Consider the following 12,118-nt stretch of genomic DNA (forward strand, 5'->3'; position numbering starts at 1 on the left):
CACAAAAACCAGCATTACCTTTAACATTTCCAATATGATAAACCTTCTCTCTGGAAATTCTAGCTAGCTTTAGAAATCTAAATATCTTCCAACATATTCATCTTTGAAGTAATGGGAAAAGACATAAATCACCAAGCAATGAACACGTACTATTTTTCATTTGTAATAAGTTTTTGAGAGCAAATATTGTAGGCAACTCAATTTAACTCACAAAAATGTTTTCTACCATCCATTTTTTAAGTTTAGAAAAGACAATCCCATTCAAAATTCTTTCATTTTCCTTTATTTAGCTTTATTTAGAGAAGGAAATGGCAATCTACTCCAGTACTGTTGCCTGGAAAATCCCATGGACAGAGGAGCATGGTAGGCTAAAGTCCATGGGGTCACAATTAGTCAGACATGACTGAGCGACTTCACTTAGCTACATAGTCTCGCTGTATATATTTAAGATGCCCTTTGCTCTTTTTTCCTCTCTTCCTTTCCTAAATGCTCATCCTGGGTAGCAGTGGAGATGCTTATATTTGCATCTTCTCCTCCCATTGAAATGCTTACTCCCCTCAACCTAAAGGAATAAGAGAAATTTCATTCACTGGAGATTGATCTTCAGCAGGGAGGGAGATTAAACAGAGGGTTATTACTCAATAAGGGAAGATACCTTTCGTCGGTCATCAGAAAACAAAACAAACCCTAAAACCATGCTGAGTGAGCCAGTCAAAGTTCCATGAACTGAGACAGTTGTTTAGTTTTGTTTTTAATAAGCCTCAGTCTCTTCAAAGTGGGCTGATGTGCCAGAGGACTGAATCTTTCCACATCTCTCTCTGCCATTCATAAAAACTATCTATGCATGAGGCCAGGCCACAGGTGGACTTCTCTTCTCTCACAGAGACTCCAAGGAGAACACCAAAGTTCAAGGTCTGATCACTTATTTATTACAATGTACTGATTTCATCAGAGTAGGAGGGAGGGGGAAGTGGAGAACATGAGCAGATGGGCAAAGCCCCCTTGGTATGACAGGATTCAAAGATCCTTCCAGGTAGTACAGTAAAGAAGGTCTAGTTTAAGTTGCAAACCCTCATTCTATAGAGCATCTTCTGAATTCCGGGAGCATGATCTTGTCATGATCTGTAAAAGCTATCCCACAGTTAATTCTGGAAGAAAGAGGACAGCTTCTCCATCATCTGCTTCTCACATTCCTGTCCCACTTAGAACTGGAAGCCCGCGAGTGATCAATCAGTCTGGAATATGAGGGCTGACATTAGCAATTTCATGGGGCTATTTAGCAATAGTTACTTTCTGCCCCCTTTGCCATTTACAAATCTCCTAACGGTTCTAGTGAGGGGCTTCCCAGGTGGCGCTAGTGGTAGAGAAACCACCTACCAATGAAGGTAGACACAGGTTCCATCTCTGGGTTGGGAAGATCCCCGAGAGGAGGGCACAGCAACCCACCCCAGGATTCTTGCCTGGAGAATCCCAGGGACAGGGAGCCTGCCAGGCTGCGGTCCACAGGGCTTCACAGAGCCAGACATGACTGAAGTGACAGAGCATGCCCACACAATGGTCCTAGTGATTGAGTAATATAATATGAATGTCCAATAAATGACAAAGAATGGAGCTTGTTGCGTTTTCTAGAAAGGGAGAGCATATACATCCTTTGATTCTTTGGTGGTTCCTGGAGGAAATTCTTTTCTGTACCTCAACCAGTTGTTAAGTCCAAGCAAATGGAACAATAAGACACTTTAGCCCCATCCTGTTCTCAGCTAATCTGAGGTGCTCTGTCGCTGCTGATGTGTAACTGGTCTGAGGTTTAGAGGTACAGCTCAGTTCACTTTAGTCGCTCAGTCATGTCTGACTTTGTGACCCCATGAATCGCAGCACGCCAGGCCTCCCTGTCCATCACCAACTCCCGGAGTTCACTCAGATTCACGCCCATCGAGTCCGTGATGCCATCCAGCCATCTCATCCTCGGTTGTCCCCTTCTCCTCCTGCCCCCAATCCCTCCCAGCATCAGAGTCTTTTCCAATGAGTCAACTCTTCCCATGAGGTGGCCAAAGTACTGGAGTTTCAGCTTTAGCATCATTGCTTCCAAAGAAATCCCAGGGTTGATCTCCTTCAGAATGGATTGGTTGGATCTCCTTGCAGTCCAAGGGACTCTCAAGAGTCTTCTACAGTTGCCCCCAAAACCCTGATGTCAGAAGCCAACGATCAAGCGTCTGTCTTTTATGTCTTCATGTCAGGAGGAGACCTGCACCCAAGAGTCAGGTCAAGGAACTTCCCTGGTGGTCCAGTGGCCAAGACTCTGTACTCTCAGTGCAGGAGGTCTGGGTTCAATCCCTGGTCAGGGAACTAGATCCCACATGCCTCAACCAAAACACTTCAAGTGCCATAACTATGACCCAGGGCAGCCACATAAACAATAAAGAAACAAATATTTTTAAAACAGAAGTCAGACCAAGGATGGTTGGTCACTTGGAGGATAAGCAGAAAGAAGGAATGCTTACCATTTTATACCTTGTGGAGAAGAAGCCAAGGACACATGCTTACTGTAACTAAGAGAATTAGGTCCAGTAAAAGACCAGGTTGCTCTGGAGTTGTTAATCTCAGGGAGCAATAAAATTCTTTTAACAGTTCAAGAAAAGAAGATGAAAGCGGGGCCCTGAAGCTTCCTAACAGGACTGGGGCTTCTGTCAATTTCAGCAGCATTCCTAAAATCCCCCAGCACTACTTCCTAATTTGACCTTTCATGATTTGAGGCCTTTAAGTCACAAAACTAAACTAAAATCCCTAGAATACTTCAGAACAAGAGTATTTTTATCCTTCAGTCCATACTTTTCTGCCTTTTGTTGGCTTTAGCCTTATCCATAAAATATCTGGAATGCATTTTTGATCGTTCATAATTTACTCTAAAGGTCTAGGGCTAAACCAACAGCAACTGCTCTTTGGGGAATCCTTTCATGCGCTGGAGCCTGGAAAATTAAGAATCTCTTTAAATTAAAGTTAGTAAAACAAAGTGTCCCAAAGTAGTGGCTTTTAGGGCCTTCGATGGTCTTATTCATATGCTGGTACAAAATCCAAATTAGTATTACATACATAAAGTACAAGCATGAATTTATGAATAAATTTTACCCCAAATGTACAAAGAATTATCAGATGTCCATTTCTCTTTTCCTCAAGCTGCAGCTTGATCATCTAGTCCATAAAACTTTATAATTCTTGTCCTCACTGTTTATTTCCCTCTGCTCACTACAGGATCACTCACTAGTCTACAAGTATTTGGGGGCTGGAAATGCGAAGCATGCCAGCTATTCTAAGTAGAAAGGGGCTTAATACAGAGACTGAGGATATTCACAGACTTGTAAGGGTTCACAGAATGGGCTTTAGGCGGAGGACCTAGGAGTCCCTCCAACAAAAGTTTCTAACTGGTCCATCAAAGGGAAAATTTACCTCTGCCACATTCAAAACACAGGACCCCAAGGGAATTGCTAGGCTCCATACCTATCTGCGGAGCTGGAATTCAGATTCTTGGGAAGCATTACTACCATTTCTTCAATGCCTCTTCATACCTCAAAGTTAGTGACCAGACACTGCCATGGTGCTTCAGAAAAGTTCATTTTTACAACCTTGCTTCAAGCAAAAATAAGCAGTAATAGAAAGACTCCTCTCCCACTTCTGCCTTACAAATTTCATGGAATGCCTCAATCTGGAAGAATCTAACTTGCATCTAGAACTAGTTTTCAAACAGGCTGGGGGAGGTTGTTTTTACACTTCTACAGTCTCTAGCACATAAAGCACACTAACAGTGTACCAGAGATGATGAGAGTCAATTTGCCATAACAACCATAAACACGTTACTATTAACTACTGTCTTGTTCTCTACTCTCATATTTATTTAATTTTTTGCAAATAAGAGTATATGTCAAAACTTCTAAATGCTTTGTAATATGTAGAAAAACTCATGCTAAATAAATATGTGTGAATTGATTGCTTCACCAAATAATGTTTCTTTTTTTTTTTCTTAAAAACATGTCTTTGAATATATTTGTTTAGATACTGGAATGACTTCTTCCCTTAATAAGTGAGGTCTTTTTAGCATAGTTTATTTGACTTTTTTTTGATGTCTGAAGATCTTGCAGTAAATTGAAGTCATCATTCTGAACATTTATAATCATTGTGCAGAAAGAATGATAGAGGAGGCAGTTAGAGGAAGATTAAGACCAAGCTAATGTACACTGAGTTCGAGCTGTGGCTATTTCAGAAAAAGTTCATTGATCCGAATCATCTTGCCATATTTTACCTTTCTACTAAAAGCTGAACAAATCTGGTTATTTTACATAAATAAGTGCGTGTGTCTTGTTTTTGTTGACAAGACCAGGAGCTGACTATGGCTCAGATCATGAACTCCTTATTACCAAATTCAGACTCAAATTGAAGTAAGTAGGGAAAACAGCTAGACCATTCAGGTATGACCTCAATCAAATCCCTTATGATTGTACAGTGGAAGTGAGAAATAGATTTAAGGGCCTAGATCTGATAGATAGAGTGCCTGATGAACTAGGGACTGAGGTTTGTGACATTGTACAGGAGACAGGGATCAAGACCATCCCCAACAAAAAGAAATGCAAAAAAGCAAAATGGCTGTCTGGGGAGGCCTTACAAATAGCTGTGAAAAGAGAAGAGGCAAAAAGCAAAGGAGAAAAGGAAAGATATAAGCATCTAAATGCAGAGTTCCAAAGAACAGCAAGAAGAGATAAGAAAGTCTTCTTCAGTGATCAAAGCAAAGAAATAGAGGAAAACAACAGAATGGGAAAGACTAGAGATCTCTTCAAGAAGATTAGAGATACCAAGGGAACATTTCAAAGATGGGCTCGATAAAGGACAGAAATGGTATGGACCTAACAGAAGCAGAAGATATTAAGAAGAGGTGGCAAGAATACACAGAAGAACTGTACAAAAAAGATCTTCATGACCCAGATAATCATGATGGTGTGATCACTCATCTAGAGCCAGACATCTTGGAATGTGAAGTCAAGTGGGCCTTAGAAAGCATCACTAGGAACAAAGCTAGTAGAGGTGATGGAATTCCAGTTGAGCTGTTCCAAATCCTGAAAGATGATGCTCTGAAAGTGCTGCACTCAATATGCCAGCAAATTTGGAAAACTCAGCAGTGGCCACAGGACTGGAAAAGTCAGTTTTCATTCCAATCCCAAAGAAAGGCAATGCAAAAGAATGCTCAAACTACCGTACAATTGCACTCATCTCACATGCTAGTAAAATAATGCTCAAAATTCTCCAAGCCAGGCTTCAGCAATACATGAACCGTGAACTCCCTGATGTTCAAGCTGGTTTTAGAAAAGGCAGAGGAACCAGAGATCAAATTGCCAACATCTGCTGGATCATGGGAAAAGCAAGAGAGTTCCAGAAAAAACATCTATTTCTGCTTTATTGACTATGCCAAAGCCTTTGACTGTGTGGATCACAATAAGCTGTGGAAAATTCTGAAACAGATGGGAATACTAGACCACCTAACCTGCCTCTCAAGAAATCTGTATGCAGGTCAGGAAGCACCAGTTAGAACTGGACATGAAACAACAGACTGATTCCAAATAGGAAAAGGAGTCCGTCAAGGCTGTATATTGTCACCCTGGTTATTTAACTTATATGCAGAGTACATCATGAGAAACGCTGGACTGGAAGAAACACAAACTGGAATCAAGATTGCCGGGAGAAATATCAATAACCTCAGATATGCAGATGACACAACCCTTATGGCAGAAAGTGAAGAGGAGCTAAAAAGCCTCTTGATGAAAGTGAAAGAGGAGAGTGAAAAATGTGGCTTAAAGCTCAACATTCAGAAAACTAAGATCACGGCATCCAGTCCCATCACTTCATGGAAAATAGATGGGGAAACAGTGGAAACAGTGTCAGACTTTATTTTTTTGGGCTCCAAAATCACTGCAGATGGTGACTGCAGCCATGAAATTAAAAGACGCTTAGTCTTTGGAAGAAAAGCTATGACCAACCTCGATAGTATATTCAAAAGCAGAGGTATTACTTTGCCTACTAAGGTCTGCCTAGTCAAGGCTATGGTTTTTCCATTGGTCATGTATGGATGTGAGAGTTGGACTGTGAAGAAGGCTGAGCGCCAAAGAATTGATGCGTTTGAACTGTGGTGTTGGAGAAGACTCTTGAGAGTCTCTTGGACTGCAAGGAGATCCAACCAGTCCATTCTGAAGGAGATCAACCCTGGGATTTCTTTGGAAGCAATGATGCTAAAGCTGAAACTCCAGTACTTTGGCCACCTCATGCGAAGAGTTGACTCGTTGGAAAAGACTCTGATGCTGGGAGGGATTGGGGGCAGGAGGAGAAAGGGACGACAGAGGATGAGATGGCTGGATGGCATCACGGACTCGATGGACGTGAGTCTGAGTGAACTCCAGGAGATGGTGATGGACAGGGAGGCCTGGCATGCTGCGATTCATGGGGTCGCAAAGAGTCGGACACGACTGAGTGACTGATCTGAACTGAACTGAACTGATGTGCGTGTGTGTGTGTGTGTGTGTGTGTGTATGTGTGTGTGTTAAGTCGCTTCAATTGGGTCCGACTCTTGGTGACCCCATGGACTGTTAGCCACCAGGTTCCTCTGTCCGTGGGGATGCTCCAGGTGAGAATACTGGAGTAGATTGTCATGCCCTCCTCCAGGGGATCTTCCCCACCCAGGGATTGAACCCATGTCTCCTGCGGCTTCTGCATTGCAGGTGGATTCTTTACCGCTGAGCCACCCGGGAAGACCATAAATAAGTATTATTTTGGCTAATTTAAACTTAGGCTTCACACCTTAATACCAACTTCTAATATCACCTTATTAAACTTCTATTCCAGGGATTTTCCCTGAGGCTCATGTGGTTAAGACTCCATGCTTCTACTGAAGGGGGCATTGTTTCAATACCTGGTCAGGGAACTAAGATCCCACAGGCCATGAAGAGCAGTCAATGAATAAATAAGCTCAAAGAACTCAAGAGAAGAATGGATGTATACAGTGAGAAACCAAACAAAGATTTTTTAAAAATATAAAGAACCAAACAGAGTTGAAGAATACAATAACTGAAAGAAAAAATGTATTAGAAAACCTTTTATTAGAGCACCAATTGTCTTGTCCAGCAAAAAACTGTCCCAAAATTTTACCTTGCATAAGTGAGTAGGTTGTCTACAGTGGTACTGTAAGAAATCCATGAACTGAAAAAGTCTGGGTCCTACAGAAAACCATATTATCAGAGACTTTTAAATTGGAAAGGATTCTTAGAGATCATTCTAACATGAATTTCAGAGTTACTGTGACTTATCTCAGGTAAGTAAAAAAAAAAAACAGATCAAAACCCCATATTTCCAATTAGCTCAAAGTTCTTTAACAACAAAATGGATTATGCATCTTTTTTTTTCTTTTTTATAGAACTGAGTTCTCACTCATGGAAAAAGAAAATTGTTAAAGTCTACATTCATATACTAATCTTTGGAAGATTCAAGAATAGCCCAATCCATTAACATACATATGAAAAATTTGATTTTTTTTCTTGAGATATTCCACAAAACACACACACACCCCACCACACACACACACACACACACACACACACACACACACACACAGACACTATCAGCTGGCTGAAGTGTTTTCAATGTGGATGTTAACAAAGGTGATAAAGTGGACAGAAGGAAAACTCAAGCTGCCTTCAGTTATGAATTTCTATGAATGATATCATGTGATGCAGTCAACAAACTAGTTCTCATATCGACATACTGGAGTGGATTTCTAACATCCGCAATGACTTAAAAATTGGGATCATTTCGGAGCATTCAGTTCCCTGTTCAGTGGTATGAGCCCTCTAGAAAGGTTCTCAACATTGTCCACTATGATGAGGGAATTGAGGAAATGAGTATCTTAAACATCATGCACTGGTAGTAAATGTTATGCTGGCAGGGCAAATTGTTTCCAGGAACTGAAATATCATACACTCAGCCCTTCTTCTGGGAAGAAAGACCACACAGCAGCTTTGGGGAGGGGGACAGAAGAAAGAGCCCACTAGTCAGTTCATGGGAAACGTCGCAGGACCAGCAAAATGAGATCTTCCATTATCATCTTTCTAGTTCTTGGTGGGGTTTTTAATCTTGTTTTCATTGAATTTAGTAATTGGTCATATCTGCAAAGTTAGAGTCCATACTGATCAATGAAACAGAGAACAATAATCAGAGGATCCAATGACCTATAGAAAAGCAATTCCTCCCAAATGCCTTCTCTGCTCTCTCTCAGCATAATGTCTAAAATAATGAATGTTAGCAGCATAATAAGGTCCGCCCTTTTCTCTCAGGAGAAAATCTGAAAACCAATATGTATCCTAAGGCATTGTGCTTACTAAACAATATAAGGAAAAGACACTAAGAAAATGCCAACTATTCTGCCTCCATCAATTTGAGCTAATTTCCGGGATTCCAAAGACTGGTCCATAATGAAAGAATTCTAAGGATCTCTTTTTTTTTTTAAAGATCTTGTTGAGTTCAAGGTCTCTGCTGGTCAGTGTTAACTTTTACAACTAAGCTGACACACCCCCTTCATTAAAGAAACAAACAGGAACATATTAGGAGAAAACTGATGTTCATGGTATAGTATTAAGAAAAGAAAACTGGCCAAAAAGCATTAACCAGGAAGATTCCTGGGAATAAGACCTTAGCTAAATTCATAAATAGTGTAGATGTGGGGAGCATTATGGGTTTTCACAAAGGAAAGATTATTTTTAAAAGCTATTGTACACTGTAAGTTGAGTGCTAGTTTCAACACCTTATTGGGGAAGAGAAGTGAGTTTTTAGAAACACAGAAACTGAATCATCAGTTCAGTTTTGTCTGACTGTTTGCAACCCCATGGACTGCAGCACGCCAGGCCTCCCTGTCTATTACCAACTCCCGGAGCTTACTCAAACTCATGTCCATTGAGTCGGTGATGCCATCCAACTATCTCATCCTCTGTTGTCCCCTTCTTCTCCCACCTTCAGTCTTTCCCAGTATCACAGTCTTTTCCAAGGAGTCAGTTCTTCATATCAAGTGGCCAAAGCATTGGAGCCTCAGCTTCAACATCAGTCCTTCCAGTGAATATTCAGGACTGATTTCCTTTAAGATGGACTGGTTGGATCTCCTTGTAGTCCAAGGGACTCTCAAGAATCTTCTCTGACACTGCAGTTCAAAAGCATCAATTTTTCGGTGCTCAGCTTTCTTTATGGTCCAGCTCTCACATCTATCATCAGCTAATATCAACTGCACATTTATTAAAAACTTCACACAGATTATTTCATCCAATCCTTATACTAAATCTATGAAATTTATAATAAAAATGCACTATTTATTTTAACATGTATTATCTGCTGTGTATTATACTAATTAGTATTAATTAGTAATTAATTACTATATAAATGTACTCTTTGAGCCCTCAAAACAGCCCCATCAAGTAGACAGTAGTTTATCCCCATTTTATGGAAGAAAAAATGAAGCACAGACATGTTAAAATAACATCCAAAACATCAGGTAGAAGAGGCAGGATTTGAGCCCTGATATATAGCTCAGTTGGTAAAGAATCTGCCTGCAATGCAGGAGACCCCACTTCATATTCCTGGTTCAGGAAGATCCACTCGAGAAGGGATAGGCCACCCACTCCAGGATTCTTGGGCTTCTCTTATGGCTCAGCTGGTTAAAAAATATGCCCGCAACACAGGAGACTTGGGTTCAACCTCTGGGTTGGGGAGATCCCCTGGAGAAGGCTACCTGCTCCAGTATTCTGGCCTGGAGAATTCCGTGGACTGGATAGTCCATAGGGTTGCAAAGAGTTGGACATGACTGAGCGACTTTCTCCTTCACTTTCACATACCTGTGGTAGCTGACCTGTGGTAGCTGTTTTTCATCCCCTTTTCCAATACACTGATATTCATCACATCTTTAAGCATTCTTGTTCCAAAATCACTGCAGATGGTGACTGCAGCCATGAAAGTCAAAGACATTTGCTCCTTGGAAGAAAAGCTATGACAAACCTAGAGAGCATATTAATAAGCAGAAATATCACTTTGCCTACAAAGGTCTGTATAGTCAAACCTATGGTTTTTTCAGTTGTCATGTACAGATGTGAGAGATGGACCATGAAGAAGGTTGAGTGCTGAAGAACTGATGCTTTTGAACTGTGGGGTTGGAGAAGACTCTTGAGAGTCCAATGGACAGCAAAGAAATCAAACCAGTCAATCCTAAAGGAAATCAGCCCTGAATGCTCATTGGTAGAACTGATGCTGAAGCTGAAGCTCCAATCTTTTGGCCACCTGATATGAAGAGCTGACTCACTGGAAAAGACTCTGATGCTGGGAAAGATTGAGGGCAGGAGAAGAGGGTGAGATGACTGGATGGGGTCACCAAATCAATGGGCATGAGTTTGAGTTTGAGCAAACTCTGGGAGATAGTGAAGGACAGGGAAGCTTGGCACGCTGCAGTCCATGGGGGTCACAAAGAGTCGGACACAACTTAGTAACTGAACAACAACAACATGCATTCATTTATTTAACCTATATTTGTTGAGGGCAAGTTGGGAAAGCCCTGCTCAAAGAGCTAGGAAAACCTCAGTTACCAAGATTCTCTGTGCCTATGAAGGTTTCATTCCAGTTGAGTCATTTTAAATCCCATCTGAGCTAAGACTTGAATGCGCTAGTGGGGTCAGGCACATAGAAATTCAAGGAAAGAGTGGTCAGGTGAAGGCAAAGTTCACCAAAGTTCTAAGCCAGAAACGTGGGTTTCAGAAAGAAAATGGCCGGATGGAACAGGTTAAGCTAAAGCTCTGAGATAGGATTGTATTTAAGAAGTGGTTGTGCTCGTGGTAAAGAACCTGTCTGCCAGTGTAGGACATGGAAGAGATGCATGTTCGATTCTTGGGTCAGGAAATTCCCCTGCAGGAGGAGGGCATGGCAAACCACTCCAGTATTCTTGTCTGGAGAATCCCATGGACAGAGGAGCCTTGAGGGCTATAATCCATGGGGTCATAAAGAGCTGGACACGACTGAAGCAACTCAGTGTGCACATATAAGGCAAGACACAGAGTGCAAACTGCTGGCACAGAGAAGGACAAGGTCAGGGTGGCCATGGGGGCTGGTCATAGGAGCTTGTGAGACCACAGAAAGCACAGTGTTTTTCACTCTGAGTAACATGGGAAGCGACTGCAAGATTTTGAACTGAAAAATGACATTGTTGAAGAGGAGGAAATTTTCCTCTACCTCTCTAGGTCTTTTTGATGGTTTAAAGAGTTAAACTGACAAGAGACAAATTAACAGCAGAAAATCAAACAAAAGTTGAATAACGTTTATCCATGGGAGAGATGCAGAACTGAGTAACTCACCAAAATGGAGGAAACCCTCAGCTTCAATAGCATCTTCAGCTAAAGACAAATGAGGATGTGGGTTTGAGACATCAAAGGGGATGAAAGTCATTGATGTGAAGAAGAAGAAAGCAAATATTTGATAAACACATGTTTACTGGCTCCTGCAGAGACCATGGTACAACAGAATGGAATTTTAACAAACAGACTTTGCAGGGTTCCTCTGTCTACACAGCCAGCTCATGCTATAGTGATCTTTGGCGATGATCCCTTCCTGGAACTGCTGTTTACATTCTGTTAGGGAATTAAGGGAAAATCCTGTCTTCTGGGTCTTGTTATTCTCAGTTCAAAAGACAATGTCTGCAATGCAAAAAGACATTGTGAGGTTGGCAAATTTTGGTCTGCTACAATCTGATGACATTTCTCCCATTGATCTGATCACTGAATTAAGAATAAACTGTGTGGGGACAGGATAGAAGGATCAAGTTCCTGATAAACTCATATGTGCAAGGCTGTGATGGACCAGGAATGCGAGAGAAGATCAGGAACTCAGGTTTGGATATATTGAGTTTGGGATGCTTGTTAGATTTTTTTTTTTTTTAACTGGAGGATAATTGCTTTACAGTGCTGTTGTACAGCATTAGTTTTTGTTGAACAGCAATATGAACCAGTTATATGTACACATAGATCCCCTCTTTCTTGGATCTCCCACTTCAGCCCCTCATCTCACC

This window comes from Oryx dammah, unplaced genomic scaffold (assembly GCF_014754425.2).
Source record: "Oryx dammah isolate SB20612 unplaced genomic scaffold, SCBI_Odam_1.1 HiC_scaffold_7, whole genome shotgun sequence".
Classification (NCBI taxonomy): domain Eukaryota; kingdom Metazoa; phylum Chordata; class Mammalia; order Artiodactyla; family Bovidae; genus Oryx; species Oryx dammah.